This window comes from Drosophila takahashii, chromosome 3L (genome assembly GCF_030179915.1).
Source record: "Drosophila takahashii strain IR98-3 E-12201 chromosome 3L, DtakHiC1v2, whole genome shotgun sequence".
In the NCBI taxonomy this organism is placed as follows: Eukaryota; Metazoa; Arthropoda; class Insecta; order Diptera; family Drosophilidae; genus Drosophila; species Drosophila takahashii.
The window spans coordinates 30,360,104-30,378,769 of NC_091680.1; positions in this window are offsets into that span (position 1 = coordinate 30,360,104).

Consider the following 18,666-nt stretch of genomic DNA (forward strand, 5'->3'; position numbering starts at 1 on the left):
AAAAAAAACACAAAAAAATTAAAACTGCTCCTAAGTAATACAAAAACACAAAAAAAAATAATAAATACTAGGTATAATAGGTATACACGATTCAAAAAATTTGCAGCAAATTAGTTTGCAGCGATTTGCAGCAATCAACTTGCTGCAAATTATTTGCATCGTGTGTTCCTAGCTTTAGGGCCGTTTTCTCGTCCGTTTGTTAAATTTAAAGTAGGTTAAAACCTTGAAATCAATTGGGAAATCGGAGTTAGAACCCTACTTTAAATTTAACAGGCGGAGAAAACGGCCCAAAAAAAAAAAAAAAAGTTAGCACTCGCAAGAAATCTAAATTCTACAGCGGGATTAGATCCCCGTACCGCTTAGATTGGTAGTCAGATGTCTTATCCACTAGGCCAAATGGCAAGCAGTGCCGCGGCCGACTAGATTCCAACTAGAATCGAGCAGTGCGGGTTCTACGGTTAAACTGCGGGTTCCACCGCTAGAACCCGCCATACGACAGACTTTTGTACATGGGATGTACTCTCTATGTACGTATACTCTTTGGTGACGGTGATTGAGTGAGACGGGTTGGTGAGAGAGTCGCTTCTGCCGGCGTCGCAGTCGACGCAGTGCTATTTAGCGCTCGGTCTGAATTCGGGAACTGCAGGGTAGTTACAACTCTTGTTCAATACTATTTGTATGCTTCTCAATCTGAAAAATACTTAGGGTATTCATTTGCTTTGCAAACGTTATAAAGTGTAAAAGTGTAAGATAGTTCCAACAACAATTTCTATACGAAATATTTTTCAAGGCCTACAACACACCAGCCTATGTACACAAATCTATTGTACTTGTATAGAAATAATGGTTTAAGATCAGGGACCGTAATCATTATAAGTGAAAAAATAAAAATTACCCTTTAATGATTATTATATCGCTCAGAAATAATGATTATTATGTGAGCGATATTATTCCGCTTAAAAATATCACTCAAAGTGCGATTGCAGCCGTTCTGTACGGCATGTTAGAAAAATTTAAACTTGTGATTGTAGGTAGAACCACGAAGCACATATTGAGTTAATAAAATAAGGTGTTTTCTTTGTATAAACTTTTAAAAACGCGGTTATTAGTTTACAAGAGGTATGCATACATACAAAAAGTTGTAGCAACCTTAGGACTTTATGTCATTTATATATTAGCAAAACGACTTAACAAGATGTTATGAACTATTCCACATAGACCCAACCCGACATGTGGGCTGGGTGTTAGTGTGTTGGTCCCCCGTGCTGTAAGCACGAGTTCGATTCCCACAGAAAATTTTTTTTTATACAAAAGTCAACCGCTTTTTAAGTGGTTTATACAAAGAAAATGTATTTTTTTCTTAGCTGTATATGTGCTCACATCAATAGGCTTTGGGTTGTATAGAAGTTAGAGACCTATGTCTTAAATAGGTTCTAAGCTGAAATCGATTTTTGAAGAACCGCGAATTCTTAAGAACAACTAATACTTCAGACTTTGTTAACCAATTTCTACTTACATAAAACCCTTTTCTATACATGGTTTGATATTTAAATTAGTTCAGCAAAAGCCGCGAATTCTTAAGAAGAAGAGGATAAGCTGTTCCTAAGAATAAGGGACAATGCTTCTTTAGATTCTAGAGATTTCAAAAAGCGGTGGCACTTTGTTAATTGTTGTTTCAGTATGTATTGTCGAGCTGGCAGCCTTCATTGGTTAATTAGTTATTGTAGAGTGAGAGAGGAAGACAAGTGCATTTCGACTGCAATCCATGGTTAAATACATAAACATAAACAAAGGCTAGAAGTATCTCCTTTACTGACTATAAGAATGATACCATTTAAAGGGATTCAGAAGCCAAGTTCAATTTTTCAGCGGTGGTACGTCTGCAATCGCTTCATAGGACTATACAAAAAAAAACGCCGAAAATCGGCACAGAAATCCGTGGCGTCCAAGTGAGTTTTATTTCTGAGCGAAAAAATAAAAAATCAACAATAACACCAGTTTACAAAAGAAAATCGATGAAATATACCATGAATGAAACCTTTGTTTTCCGGTAAGGTACGTTTTCCTGATTAAGAAAATGGCACTTAAAATTTTTTTTATGGATAAAATTTTTTTTAGTGTAAAAAACGTTTTTGACCCTTTTTTAATTTCTATATTCATTATTTACGGTCCCTGTTTAATAATATATGCATCCATATGCCAAGCAATTCGCGGTTTTCTGTTTTTTTGATATTTAATTGAGGGCTTAGATAAGACAGTAAGGAAGTGACATTCTTGATCAAGAAGTTTGCTACCCAATATCCCGAAGAACTCGCGGCTCAAACCAATTTTTAATGAAATTAAAAAAGAATGACTACAATACAAGTAATTAACTTTAATGTCCGTCCTCAGCCATTTAACGCCTAAAAAATCGCGGATTTCTCATGTAAAGTAAAAGGAGACCATTTTTATGTTAAAATGTCAATTTTATTTTAGGCAAAGCCTCCCTTGAAACTCTTTTTCCTCAAAAATTAAGCTATACCAAACCAAATAAGTTAGCCTTTTCTTGTACGTCAATATCTTGCAACGATTTTTTTAAAAAGGCCGTTCACAATTTTGGTCTGGTAAACTTACAAATTTAACTTTTTCAACGAAATTGATTTCCCTAACTATGTGTATCGTCTCAATTACTATTGTACAGTACTGTACTCTGAGAAGACAAAAAAAGGAAAGTGCAGTAGTGTGAAAGTTGTCGGAAGTTAAATAGGAAAATGGATTTGCCTAATAACGGGAAAATCGTGTGTGATTTTATTTCTTTGCAAAATGTAAGTCTTTGTAATGGTAAATTGAGAAGAGAATGCATTATTACAAAGAAATATGCAAGCCCGAAAATGTTCTAAATTCAGTAAGCTTTGTAATTTTTGTAAAACTTCATTCACTAATGACTACAGAAAAAGTAAAAACAAGTTTTAGAATGAGTGATTCAATTGCCAGTTTGAATGCATTCATGCAGACCTCTATTCTATATCAACCCGACACTCCGATGCCGATGTTCGAAGCGGAGTGCTTTGCTATAAAAAAAATGAAATGGCCGGAACGGTCCATATCCTAACAATTTATCTGCTATGCCTTTGACATACTGTTGTTACAAAATATTAATTTTAATTTTTGAATCTTCGATATATTTTTATTTTATTTTTGACACTTAATAAAGTTTTCTGCAGCGGTTAAAAACTTAAGACGAAACTTAAGACAACTGACGAGAAGGAGCTTGAAGTAAAATTAGCCTAGCAAGCCACCTTTTATTTGTTTAATTCTAGAGTTTTCTTTATAGCATTACATAAAGTCATGTTTTTACTTATTTAATAAAGCTTATATCCTTTTTCCATATGCGTGTAGACACGATTAACCAAATTAAGTCAACATTGTATGTTCACACGGTAATTACAAATATTTTAGTATATATATAAAACATTAGCGTGAAAAAATGTGAAATAGAAAGTTAACATTTTAGCAAATAGGAATACAACTATTAAAATGAATTTAAATGTATGAATTTGTTATAAAATAAAGTTGATTTATAAATACAAAACTAAAGGTGTAAATATTTATTATCTTCGTTTTTTTAGGCTGTATAAATCTTTACTGACAATTGGGTAAGAAATTGAAAGTAATAATAACCAGGGACCGTAATCATTACACAGGACAACAAAATGGACTTTATTAAATGGTGCAGGCCTCTTGGCATTAAACTATGTTTAAACTATGTAAAGATAGCAACATTTAATGTTTTGAATTAAGATATCTTCAAGGGTCTGTGCTTAATTGTAGTAAAATCTATATCACGTGAAGCCAGTACCCCTGTCCGATATGATTCGGCGAGGACGACTGTAATATTCAAAGTATTTTTCTAAGGAGGAGTTCACTTCCTTGGTGCTGGTGGAGTTCACGGGATATAATTTTACAAATTTTGTAAATGCATCAATAATTACCAGTAAATGTTTTCTTTTCGAATTTATAAATGGAAGGGGGCCTAGGTGATCTATTTGAATTGTATCGTGAATACTCTTCGGAACAGAATGTAGAATACAAGGCAAACAGTTCTTTATAAATAAATCGACTTTACTTTTCATTGCAGGAAACCAATATTTTTCTTTCAACTTACTTACACATTTATCTGAGGCAAAATTACCCAATTTCTCATGGCATTTTCTTATTAATTCCTCTTGCATTCGGTTTAGGGCATACATACACAATTTTTCTTTATCATTCGACCTATACACTACACCATCCATTAAAACAAAACGTTCTACCTCTAATTTCTCCAATTTCTTTCGCAAAGAGCGCACCTCATAATCCCTTATCTGCTCCGTCTGCAAAAGAAAATCAATGTCGCACGGGTCTGCTACAACAATTCCAACAAGTTCATTAACTTCGGGGTATACTTTCACGGTTTCAATAGGATTTTTAGGTGTACAAGGTATCTTAGGTTCAGTCGGGTTTTCAGGTGTACAAGGTATCTTAGGTTCAGTAGGTTTTTCATGTGTACAAAGTATCTTAGGTTCAGTCGGGATTTCAGTTGTACGAGGTATCTTAGGTTCAGTAGGGTTTTCAGGTGTACAAGGTGTACATCGGGTACACTCGTAATCAGATAACAACTCCGTTGGCCTACTCAGCGCATCGACATGAGCCATTCTTGAATCCGGCCTATGGGCTATTGAATATTTAAAACTTTCTAACTCAAGGGACCAACGGGCAATACGAGGATTGATGAATTTTTTACTGAAGGTTTGTCTTCCTATGTCTGTCTTCCTATTCAACCCACGGTAGTCAACACACATTCTTCCATCTTTTTTTTTTAACTAGTACCACAGCCGAAGCATATGGGGAGTTACTTGGGCGAATGACCTTGTCGGCCACTAGACGATTAACTGTATCTTCTAGGGGCACAGTGAAACGGTGTTGTTTCAGTAAGGCGAATGCACATATTGAATCTTGGCGAACTACATCCTTTTGAAAACTTATTAACGTAATGGCTTGCTATAATATCCCGGCATTCTTGCATTCGAACACAACCGAACTCATCGCCTACGATTACAACACTATCAGTCAACACCACCAAGTTCGCAAATTCGTTCATCCATTCATGAAACACCTCATGCTTCACCGGGGATGCAATTGTGTTTACACTTAAACATTGATCTTTTTGCTTATTTAAGTTATGGCAAGGTATGTTTTTTTTTGGTGGACTTCTTATTACTATTTACTAAGAAGTATAAATCAGGAGCCACCGCAAAAGTATTGTTTAGTGAGTCATTTCTTTCATAATTTGGTACAGTTTTACGTATTACTAACTTAAGTGACAATATTTTTAATACATCTCTGCCTAATAACAATGGCGTCGGTAATATAAGAATAGAATAACAAAAGCTTCTATTCTACAGTATTTTTTTTAAACACAAGTATCAGTTGGACTTTTCCAATTGTCAAAATCAGAGCTTGCAAATAACTGTCAACCGATTTTCCTAAGGCAGTTTAATCTCGACAAAACCGAAAAAAAATGTTGCTCACAAACTCTCTCTCTGAGCGGAACCCTTTTTTAGTTTTGCTTGTCGGTTTCGGTCCGACCGTTCGGCTCGACCGAACAAAGCAATCGGTCTTTCAATAACCACTCGTTGAGACCCTTTTAAGCAGGGAACGTAACTGTTATAAGTTTTATTTTAAAAATCACACTTTAACAGTTATTTTCTGATTTGTAAAGTAAAACTCAAAGAATAACTGTTATTTTTTGAGTTTTATAATAAAAGTTGACAAATAACAGTTATTCGTCGTGATCAAAATAAAACTCAAACTTGATTTATGGCGATTTTGTGGGTAAACAAAATTTTAAAAAAATATAGGTATAAAATATGCGCGGTTGCCTTTTTTAACAAATTTTTAGTAAGTTATAAAAAGCACGGGTATCATGTTTTTTTTAATTATTTCATTTTTTCAAAAATGTCAAGGGAATAACTGTTATTCATAAAAATCAAAAAATAACAGTTATTTTTTGAGTTTTATTATAAAAATCAAAAAATAAAAATCATTACGGATTTGTAAACTACAATGGCTAATAAAAATTGTGGTGTATTTAAAAAATTTTTAGGACCCTTCTAAGTGCGTGATTTTTTTGTATGAAAAATTTACAATAACAGTTATTTTCGTTCCCTGCTTTTAAGTTAACAGTCACCTAAAAGGGTTTCTGAAAGACTACTGTTAAATAAAAGTAAAAAAAAATGGGTTTTCTCTCGAAAGGAAAAAGTATAGGCCTGCTGTGATATGTGCATAAATTTTACATAGGAAATCAAGATAATTATAAAATTGCATTGTACAATGTACATATAAATGTATATAAAATTGTATTCTGAATTTAGGTTAGCTGCTATTTTTTTGTTTGCTTCAATATGTTTATTGACTATATAAGGAACTATCTTTAATAAGAAATGCCACAAAGAAACGAATTACCTTTCAAATGAGCTATACCATAAGAATAAATGAGAACTACCATAAGTCTTAAGATAAAAAATGGCTCAAAGTATACCAACCAAGCCTATTGCTACAAAATGGATCGCGCGTTCCTTCAAATCTTTCGAAATATTTTGAATAAAACCAAATAATGTTGTGAAGATATTCTTAAATAGTTAGGAATTGATTTAAAGCTACATAAACAAAATTTGAAACAGCTAAAGGAGGTTTAACCTGTTAAAAAGCTCTAATTTTTCTTGCAGCTTAAAAGATTCGCTTCTTATTACGTGGATTTGGTTATTAATTACTACATAAAAAAGATATGCCAAAAATATGTAAAATATGTAGAATATTGGAATTTAATGGTAAATGGGCTAATCTTACAGATTCAGCTTTAGGAAGTACACATTACGTATTTTTCCTTACCCTTTTGAATTTTAAAAATCAAAAAGCAATGTTACGTTCACAAAAGACCGTTTTCCTTAACAGACCGAGCAAAGTAGTCAGTAGAAACTGAAACCGAAATAACTCTGAAAAAAAAGGGTTTTGCTCTGAGCGTAACATCTAATAAGCAAAATCCCTTTTAAGGGGTTACCTCACTCCCAGTTGTCATAGGGTTTTTTGTGACAGGTTTTTTCCTAACACTTTGAAAAGGTTGACCGAACCTTGCAAGCTCTGGTCAAAATGTTTTGTCCGCTAAGGCCACGGAAATGACGATCTTCTGGGCTTTCATAATTGACAGCTTGCGGGATAACTTCTTTACTTATAAAACTCACGGGGCTTCCGGTATCAAGTGTGAAGTAGTTTCTTAGGCTGGGGTGAAGCTCGGTCACGCCAGGATCTATTTACAGACAAATTTATAAAGATTGAGACTAGGGTCTTCGATGAGCGGTGGGCTGACGTGAGATGTAGTGTGTCAGCCACCGGGTTACTGAGTAAAACACAGTTTCGTTGTGATTGGGGCATCATCAAAGAGCGAAGGGGGGTCAGCGGTAGCGTGTACTGGGTCTGGCTCGCGGCACTCGCCGTGAGGAGACCGAGAGGGAATCGATTAGGGGACACGCCTGGCAATTCTAGGCCATGTGAGTCCGTCAGCACTCATATTTAGCTACAGTGTTTTATGTTTCGCATTTGTCGTTTTGAGGTTAGGTTTTCATTCCCATTAGGGTTACATGTGTTAGGTATTTTATTTAAGCAAGGGTTATGGCTGATCTAACCGGATTCTACCAAGCGATACCGCATCGAGGCCTGCCGAGATTTCTAAGTACACACACAGCCCTTTTCTGGCCGGACTTGCTTCGCTGGCCACTCGTCTCACTGACTTGGCACTCACCTGTCCCGCTTCCGCCGCTGGTCCTGGTCCGGCACAACTATTCCCCAAATCCTTTGCTCCTTCTCTGCGTCAGTCGTCACTCGACAACTGGGTTCGCCTCGCCTTCAGGTGGCGGGTGTCCTGCAGGTTTTTGTCCACGTGGGCTCGTTAAGCGCTTTTCTTCTTCTCCTCGCTTGGGCACTTGCCCGGGAGTGGCAAATCGCCCACTCTTCACGCACCAAAATTCTTCGTTCGTGTCACTCGACCTTTTCCAAAGAACTCCTCGAGTTTCGTTTCGCGAAACTCCTCGCCGTTCTGCTTTCCTGGCTTCTCGAAGTTTCGGCATTAGGTAGAGTGTGTGGCTATTTGTGTGGAGGCGATTGACTCCCCACACTAGTAACGCCAAAATTTTATCAATATCAATGTATCCCTGTTTACTAGGTAATTTTATGCTTACTAGTTGAATAAACGTATTTCCGCCAACAGAATCGTCTTTCTCTTCCTTCTCGTCACTGGTTCACAAAGCCGCTGTCCGTATACGCTTCGGGCACTCCCGGAACTGGTGCCCAGCCTCAAAGCAATGGAAGCATCCTCCCTCTGGGCGCCTCCGTTTCTTGCATTGATTGCTGAAATGTTCCATTGAGCGCCAATTAAAGCACCTTATGTTGTCGTCTGCATTGGAAATGTTTGCGGACGATAACTGCCGCAAAGGTACAGCCGTGCGTGAAACTTTTGTTTTTCGTTTAAACTCGGCCTGTACGATCTCATAACGCATCATTTTTTCACGCAGCTCATCAAGAAAAACTCAGTAATGCAACGGTGCTGCGCAGCCGGTGTGATCCTGCAAGCCATCCACAATGTATTTTATAATGTCCATGTCCTCAAACGTCCCTTGTCTAGCAATATTACGCATAGCAATAAAATATTGTAGCAATGATTCGCCTTTAATGATTGCTGTAAAAAGAGATGGACTAAGTAGCTGATTCTACATTACATTGGTGCGAGCTGTCTTAATAAAATAATAATACAACCAAACATTCTTTTTATAATAATATAGATTCTAAAACATAGGTGCTGTAAAAAGAGATGGACAAGTAGCTGATTCGACATTACATTGGTGCGAGCTGTCTTAATAAAATAAATAATAAAATTGTAATTTTTAATTGAAACACACATTTTTTTATTTGGATCGACTAAACCCTATTACTTGGTATACCAGTTCGTAAAGCATTTGCATTACAACCCTATATACAGGGTAAACCAGTCAGTAAAACGGGTGCATTACAAACCTATAAACCAGCATTACGGTCTTCCTCTCCTGGCGCACTCTCAGCTACATTATCGACATCGTCATCCGATTTTTCAATATTATTGTCCAACTCCATGGTAGATGTTGGCTGTAAGGCTTTTACCATCACCCACAGTTGTTGTATGGCCTCTGTGCCGTTCACTGGTACATTTTTTGCAATGAGCATGCTCATTAGTTCATCCTTTGTCAGGATCAATATATTAGAGTATTTCATCCCGATAAGATCTGGGGCAAGCCCCACACCTGATTTGTAAACAGTCCCGTTCTTCGTTTTTTAGAAGCCACTCGGATTTTTATTTATTTATTTGATTTATTATCCCGTATGTTGTAAGACTATGTCTTTTTGATTAACATCGGTCTCTTTGTGGTAATTACAAAATTACTTAGGAACTAGAGGTTGTAACGAACTGATTATTTAGGTCTGCTCGCTACGAGATTCGTGCGGCTAGCTCAGAGAAGTTATGTGTTCGTCCCACCAAATTTATATAAAGCACAGAATTCAAGGGTTCGAACTGGGTTTATTGCGGGTATGATTACAGCGGGCTTGATGGCTCGGTTGGCCTTGGTGTCGACACTCGTGGTCCTCGGTGCCTCCTAGTGATGCTCGTCTCTCCACGACGGTGCGTCGCCTCGGTGATCGCCTTCCTCGTTGATTCCGTGCTCCGGTCTTGTAGCTCCCCGTGGACGCTCGGCGATGTTCTGCTCTGATTGACTCGCCGACCACACGTAGCGCCTCGGACTCGCAAGAAGATCAGCCGTGTGGGCTTAGGGAAGCGTCACCGTTCTCAGACTAGGGACTAGGGCAACGCCTATAGACACACAACCGCCTGTCCCTGGCTCTGTCCCGGATGGTCCAACTAGGCTCTTGCTTGGATCGCGCTGACAGTCTAGGTGGACACCTGGAGGCTGCCTAGTGCTTCACCTTGCTTTACGCCTGGTGTAAACGAACGTTCCACCCTGGCCTCACCCGCTAGCTCGTTCGTGACGTTTCCGTGTAGCTCGATGTCCGATGCTCTGCTCCGGGATGCGTTGGTTGTGAGGTTGGACGTAGCGTGGCTTTTGGTACTTGGGGTTACGGACACGCCGGTCACGGCTCGTAAAACCGTGGGTCTTTCTAGGCCAGCGCCTTGAACTGACAAACGGTCGGTTCTCTCTAGGACAGCGCCTTGAAACCACGACGGGCCTAGTCTCTCTAGGACAGCGCCGTGAGATGACAATTGGCCTGTTCACTCTAGGACAGCGCCTTGAAATGATAAACTGCCTGCGGCTCTCGCCCCGAGTTCACGATCTCTTGTCGCAGGACTTCACTGCTCGATTCTGAGGGACACGCCAGACGCAATGCGAGGCTTTAGTCGGATAGGAGTAGGAACAGTTTGCCTTGACTTAGCCGTGCGATGCCCTCCGGACCTCAGCTACCTGTGTCTCAATTCGGAGATTCCTGATGATCCAATCCCGAACGTCTCGACGTAGCGATCTTGCTCCTTGTAGGCTCCCACGGCGTTGCTTTCGACGACTTGACTTGTGTTTTCACTTGTAGATTACTTGGCACTGATTGACTGACTTATTCACTTTGATATCTTGACTGATCTTGACGGACTGATTCCTTGTGATCGACTCATCCAGTGTCAGCGCCCGGCGGCTGTATATAGGGCCTCCGGGAACCGTTATTTCCCTTTTGCGGTCTGCCCGCTGAATCTCTCCACTCCAGGTCCAAAGTCCGTGGTCCCTGTTTGACCCACTTGTCCTTCACGCACGGCCTTAAATTGTTCTTCTGCATGCTGCTGCCGTCCCGCTAATTCTGTTGTTGCATGTGGCACGCCTGTGTGCTGCTCTGTTGCTGAGAGGTGGCACTTGTCCTCCTGGTCCAAAGTCCACGGCAGAGTCCAAAGTCCGGTGCAGTTCCGTTATTTCCTTTTGCACACACGGTACTCTGGCTCTGCCCGCGAAGTCTCCACTCCAGGTCCAAAGTCCCTGGCTCCTGTTTGAGCCCGTTGTTCTTCTCGCCCAGCTTCGAACTGGACATCCATGTGTTGCGGCCGTCCGGCTGATTCTCCTGGTGCACGTGGCACGCCTGTGAGCCGCTCCGCTGCTGCGATGTGGCTGTCATCCTCCTGGTCCAAAGTTCACGGCAGAGTCCAAAGTCCGGTGCAGTTCCGTTATTTCCTTTTGCACCCACGGCACTTTGGCTCTGCCAGCGAAGTCTCCACTCTCTCACTCTCCGCCATGACTCTCCAAACTCCCTTTGTGAAAGTTCTCTCTCTTGACCCCGAAGTCTCCAAACTCTCACTCTACACTTCTCGGTCTCCCAACTCTCTTCTACACTTCTCGGTCTCCAAACTCTCTTCGCCGCGCCGCTACTACGCTAATCCGCCGCGTAACTGGTAAGCGGCCGGCCATCCGTTATTCTAGCTGCTGCTATTTGTGATGAGTTATTCAACTCCTCACAAGGTACAATATCATTTAAAGAAACAATAATTATTTTGACATTTAGAAACTAATTCATTTTACAGAAGATTACATAGATGCTTAAAAAATAGGTAGAAAAAAAAAGAAAATTTAAAAAGGAAGAAGAAAAAGTAAAAAAGTAATTAAAATTAGCTTGTGCCCTTCAAGTAAATTAAAAGAGTAGTTTTAAAGTGCGCTTTATTTCGTATGCATTTTAAGTGGTTTGGGAGGTCATTCCAATAGCGAACGGCCCGAATAAAAAAGTGCTTTTCGGTCATCGCAAGTTTTAATCTTTTGCAGACAATGTTGTTTGTTCTGGCCGAAGAAGCCAATTGCAATTCTTCGTGTAGGTATTTTGGCTCTTTTCTGACTAGGCGTTTATGAAGAAATAGCAAGGTTTTCAACTTAATCCACGACTCAAAGCTTAGATCGAAAATTTTATTAGCATGACTTTTTATGTGATTCCTACGGTCTACATTAAAAACTTATCGCGCAATGGAGTTGAAGGCAACTTGTAGCTTTCGCATGCTTGTGACGTTGCATGATCCGAATATTTCAATTCCGTAGAACAATATTGGGATAATGCAGGTTTTCGCCACTAGCATCCTAATATTTTGCGGAATTAGTTTTTGGGTTAAAGATAATTGCCTGAGTACTCCGTACGATTTCCCAGTGGCTTTAGTAACATGGTCATCCCAAGTTAAAGTGTAGTTAAATTCTATTCCTTGGTTTGTGGCTCGCTCAACAAAGTCGATTTCAACATTTTTTACCTGGATCTTCGGAAGGGAGCTAAGATTAATTGATTTTTAATATATTAATAGGCATTTGGACTTGGCTGGATTTAGTCTTAGCCCGTTTGCATCAGCCCAATTATTTATTTGATTAATCTCATTGTTGCTTATTCTGGTACACTCACTAATTTGACTTAGCGGACGACTGACATATAATTGGACATCATCTGCAAAAAGGATGGATGGACGGATGGGCCCCGTTTTTATTGAATTAGTTTTCGTTTCTTAAAGCGTGCTTTTCTCACCAAAACCGGTCCAAAAGTGATCTTTTCGTCATTTCCTCTAAAATCCTAAATTTTAGTTATGTGTGACCATTTATCAGTTCACATTATTTATCGATTACAGACCGACAGTGTTTTTGGTGCAGCCCTATGGGCATTAAATTGTGTTTATATAGAGTTTGAAAAAAGTAGCAACATTTAATGTTTTAATTTAAGATTTCTTCGAGGGTCTGTGCTCAGTTGTAATAAAACCTATGCCAAAAAATTGCTTAGATGCCCTTTTACTTAATTGCATTTAAGGTTACATTATAATTTGAGTCAAGCCCATGAGCCATTGAAGTAATTTGTTCACCTCTATTCCCAACCAACTTGATGCGGTGAACAGGCTTAAATAAATACAAGGAAAAATATGTGCCCTAAAATATTTGACAGGCATCTAGAGGCGCCTTTTCCCGAATTTTTGAAATAATATAACGAATATCTACGAATTTTCCATTTCAGGCTAGGTGTTAAATTGGGAGGGGTGCCGCACGCAATATACAAAGGTCTTCCGACTCTCGCTCGCCAGCAATTAGGGTGGTGTTCTTGCCACGCCCCCCAATGTGCCTACGTTCACTATTTCTACAAAAACTTGCGTGCAAAGGACAACCTACTTTTGGGTAAGAGGATCACTACTCATAAATAGCCAACAGGAAACGGCTTAAGGGATAGATAGAAAGAAAGGAATTCGTTTACAAAACAAGGATTTGCTGCACCTCCGAACGCCCAAGCCCTCTGGTGTTTTAGGCCTGGTTTTGCCCACCCTACCTGTGGCTACCATAATCCTGATTATATGCATTCCGCTTGTAAATAGTAGCCCCTTGTTCGCGGTCCTCAGACGGTCATGTTAGCTCGGGTCAACACTGGGTTTTAAGAACATTATAATGATTTATTTACTGGCTAATTAAAACACAAAATTTGGCCTAACCACACAACATACATGATAAAAATCTAATAGTATAAAAAGGAAAATATAATAATAAATAAAATAATGCAGTAAATGGCAATGCTTATAAAATATTAAGTAAATTAAAATAAATAAATAAATCAGTCCGAATTTAAATTTAAAATTTAAAATGGGACTGAGCTAAATCTTTGGATGGTCTTACATCGAACATACAAACGAACCACCAAACATACAAACGAACATACGTTCGAACTTGAGTGGATTTTGGGAGAAAAGAAGTTCGATCGATTTTTTTTTTGATTTGATTAGATCTTGATTTTAGTTTTGAATTTTCATTGGATTCTTTCTTTTATACTTTCTTTTCTTACTTGGGGTCGCATTTCTTGTAAATTTTCTTGGTTCCTGAGTTTTTCTTTTCTTTCTTTTATTGCATTGCCAAATTTTTGATAAAGAATTCTTGGAAATTTTCACTCACCACACACATTTTATATCCATTGTCGAAAGCGCTTTCTCGGACGAAACTTGCTGTTGAAAATGTACACTACAAAAAAACCAAGAAAATCACATATAACACCCACTTTTCTTTTAGGAGAAGAACATTTTCGCTTCTCTTTGTAGAGAGGTTATGTACGGTCGAAACAAAATCACTCGAACCACCTTTTTCTCATTCCGCTTATTTCTTCTTTTTCTCTCTTTTTTTTCCCTTTCGGATTTTAAAAGTTATGAAACTAAACCTATTCACTACAAAAAAATAACTTAACTTAAATTAAAAACGCCGAACCACATATTTTCCGTGAGTTAAACGCCTTTTTCGCTTTTCAGCCTCTGGGCCAATATCCAGCGTGGCCGTTGGCCTACGCCGATCTCTACCGGGAAAACTTAGGTCCGGTGCACGAGAGGGTTGCTGAACACTTGTCGCGAAACTGGCTCACTTTCCAGCCCTTTTCCGCCGGAAAAACTGGATCTTCTTCTGTTTTTCTTTCTTTGAATTTCGCCTACGCTTCACGGAGCAAAACTGAGCGGTTTCGAACACGCTTGCCTCGGGACTGTCCGCTCAAGCCGAAATGTTCTAGGTTTGACCCCCTGAGTGGAACTCAAGCCCCGCTTTGAGCTTTTTGCTTGTCTCTATAACAATTGCCATTAAAACGCAAAATAAATATGTTTCTGCAAATCGCTGGTTCTGGCTGCTGGTTCTTTCCGCCAATTTGGATTGTCTTCGGATTCTCTTTCGTGGCACGGTAAAATTTATATAGGCGCCAAGCCTCCATGGACTCAGCGCTGGCAACAAAAATAAACCGCCGCGATTCCGATCTTCAACCTTAGCCGTTGGATATAACTTCGCACTTGCAATTTTTTTGACTAAACTTATTGCCGCGCACAACTGACCTTAACACGGTGTGAAAGAGGAATCAAGGCTATAGACGCCGGTCTTTTGGCGCTAACCCTTGCCGAGACCTTTGTTCGGAGAGACAATGCCCCATAACACGGTTGACATTTCACCCTGTTACTCTCCTCCGAGTCTTTCTATGCCCCTTCTTAGTTCCACCATCGTCTCTTAGATGGCACACCTATCAAGTCTCTTTACCCTTCAGATACAAGCGTTACAAAGGCCCCCACCAAGAATCTGGCTTGGGGTTTGACACCCCAAAACAGATCACACCAACAGCTTGTAGTTGCCTTGCTCACTGCCTCATATCTTTAGCATGGAATTTTCCCAGGAGATGGCCTTGCCGGTCCTCTAACTCATAGCATGAGTTCCCAATCTTTTTGCGAACTCTTGCTTTAACAAACGCTGGGCCTAATTTGGAACAATACCCTGCCGCAAAGTTACTCTGCTTAAAGTTTTTGTAAAATACCTCCTGGCCTGCCTTATATGCCACTTCTCTAGACCGCAGATTGTACAGACGTTCGTTTTTCTCATTCTGTTTTCTCAGCACCTCACACGCCTTTTTCCGAACTATTTCCAGCGAGTCCTCTTTAGAAAACGCCAATGACCTGTCCTCAAGAATACCTAAATCTCTTAACAGTTTATACGATGATCCTGAGGAGACGAAGTTCTGGCCAAATGCCATATAATAAGGGCTGGTGCCAAGCGCAGAATGGACTGCTGTACGGAGAGCGCAGCAAATACTGCTGAGCTGTTCGTCCCAATCTTTCTGATCAGGTCTGATCTTCGCATAAGTGTGCGAAATAGAATATTCTCTCAGCAATTTCTGAACCGTCTCGGCCCTGAACTGCGATACATTATCGGATACAATGGTTTCACGCCGAAAGTGTGAAAAAGATCTTGCTGCAAATATTTAATAACTACATCTGTCGTGAACTTCTTAACAGCCTTTAAAAATACAAACTTGGAGTAATGGTCCAACACTATGAATATTCCAATACTTCCACTGCGAGACCGTGGGTATGGACCGAGAAAATCTATGTAAAGACGCTGAAAAAACCGCTCTGATACAGGCGCCACGCCCATTGGGGTTCATTGTGTTCTATTTGGCGCTTTGGTGGATTTGCAAATCTCACAAGATTGCGTATACGACTGCACGTCGTTGACTAATCCCGGCCAATAATAGTATCGGCGAACCCTTTCCAAAGTCTTATGGATGCCTCCATGAGAGGCAAGAGGGTCGTCATGATTCTTTTTTAGAACCTCGGCAACTAATTCCTCTGGAACCCATAACTTCCAATTGAAAACATCATGCAGCTGGTCTCCTGTTGCATGCTCGGATCTCCGATAAACAAGTCCGTCTACGACTTTTAAATCTGGCAATTGATTCTGATTGGCTTTGACTTTGTCTACAATTTCCAAATACTTGGCTGACTTGAATTCTGGTGCTTGAAGATCTATTAAAAGACCGTGTCTCGCCTCTACTGCCGCTACTTCTGCCTCGTTGACTCTGGACAAAGCATCCGGTACAACATTAATTTTTCCACTTCTATGTTCGACTTTAAAATTGAAACCTTGCAATTTTAAGGCCCAACGAGCTAGGCGAGAGTGGAGATCAGTCTGACTCATGAGCCACTTGAGTGAAGCGTGGTCAGTAATCACCGTAAACTCATGACCTTCTATGTATGGCCGAAAACGCTTGATACAAACAATAGCCGTGAGACACTCCTGTTCGGTTACCGAATAATTCCTTTGGGCTTTGTTTAATTTTTTTGACACAAACGCAATGGGATACTCGTCACCCTGATCTGTCTTTTGGACTAATACACCACCCACTCCAGACTTACTTGCATCGCATTGCACGTAAAAAGGTCTTGTAAAATCAGCGCTGCGTAGAACTGGAGCGGAACATAGCATATCCTTTAGCAAGGCAAACGCTTTTTCGCCCTCAGGAGTCATTTCGAACTTTTTCTTTGGCTTCAACAAATCTGTGAGTGGAGAAGATACTGACGCAAAATTATTAATGAATTTGCGATACCACCCCACCATACCGAGAAAACTGCGAAGGGATCTCAAATTCTTAGGGAGTGCAAAGTCTGCCATGTCCGAGATTTTCTCTGGATCAGTACGAATAATCCCTTCTCCTACGATGTGCCCAAGATATTTTACCGATCGCATACAGAATTAGCTTTTCTCCACATTTAGAGTGAGTCCAGCTATTTTAATTTGTTCGGCCACCGCACTCAGAACCTTCATGTGGGTTACAAATGTGTCTGAGACGACCAAAAGATCGTCTAGATAGACAAAAACTTCATTCCTGAGATCTGGCGGGATAACTTTGTCCATTAAGCGGGTCATTGATTGCGACGCGTTGGTCAAACCGAATGGCATCACCTTATATTGGTATAAGGGCTTTCCCGGAATAGTAAACGCGGTTTTATCCCGAGAACTTGGCTCCAATGGGATCTGCCAATAGGCGTCCAGGAAATATACATTGCTTTTGGAAGTCGAGATAAAATCCCATTGATTTGGGGCAAAGGATAAGCATCCTTTGTGGTAGCTGCGTTGACTTTACGACTGTCCAAACACAAACGTACTTTTCCGGGTTTTTTGTTCTAGGACAACTGGCGAAGACCACGCACTTTGAGACTCCTCAATCACCCCCATTTCCAACATTCGGTCGATCTCTTTATAAAGAAGTTTTTCAACCGCAGGTGACACCGGAAAATGACGTTGTTTGATCGGCTTAGCTTCACCAACGTCAGTTTCGTGAGAAATAAGAGTGGTTTTCCCCAATCCCGAAGAGGCAAACGAAGGAAATTTCCCAATAACTTCACTGAGACACATGTTAAAAAAATGTAAAATTGTATTTTACAGCGTGAACAAAGTTTTTTACATGTGTGTCAAAAACAAAAGAGTTAAAATGTGAAAAATAATTGTTAGCACACACAGCTCACTTGTGTTTCTTACACAATGTGTTATTAACACGACGTGTTTTTTACACACTGTTTCTAGCACAAATGAAAATTAAATTTTATGGCTAGGATATGGGCACTTCCAAAAAAAAGTCCACCAAGCACAAAAACCTTGAAACTTATATAAAACATATTTCCACATGATTTTTCCCCGATATTAGTTTCTAATTAGTTGGATACTGAGCTTAACTACAAATTTAGAGTATAGTTTGATTATTTTTATAACAAACCCCACCAATATACGCAAAAATCAGTTTTTGGCTATTTTTTTGTTATTTTTTTGACCTGTCTTCTGTTGTTAATTTATCCTATAGGAATGCTAATATGTGACATTTTTCTGTACTGAATGCTTCATTCACATGCTAAACTATTAAGTTAAAAGCAAGACATCCAGCAATTGAGAGATAGAGGTAAAGAAATCTGCTTTACAAAACAGTCGGAAAGAATGTCCCGAGCGAATGTAGTTGAAACTGCATAAAAAAAAAACGGCAAAGAATTTTTGAGTAAAACCAAAAGCATTTCACAGCGACATGTTTGAACAACATTCTAAAAAAATCGCATTCAAATATTCCATCAGAATTCGCTAATTTCTAGTGTTGTATGAACTTCCCCGAAATCCACTTCTATTTTTGTCCCGAGCGAATACGGCAGTTTTTACCGATATCTTAAAAACTAAAAGTGGTACAAAATCAAGATTTTTACCAAAAATAGAGCTTGGGAATAGTGAAAAGAAAAGCCCATAATTAAAATTAAAATCCATTGTTTTACAATTTATTTTCAACTTTAAAGGTGTGCAA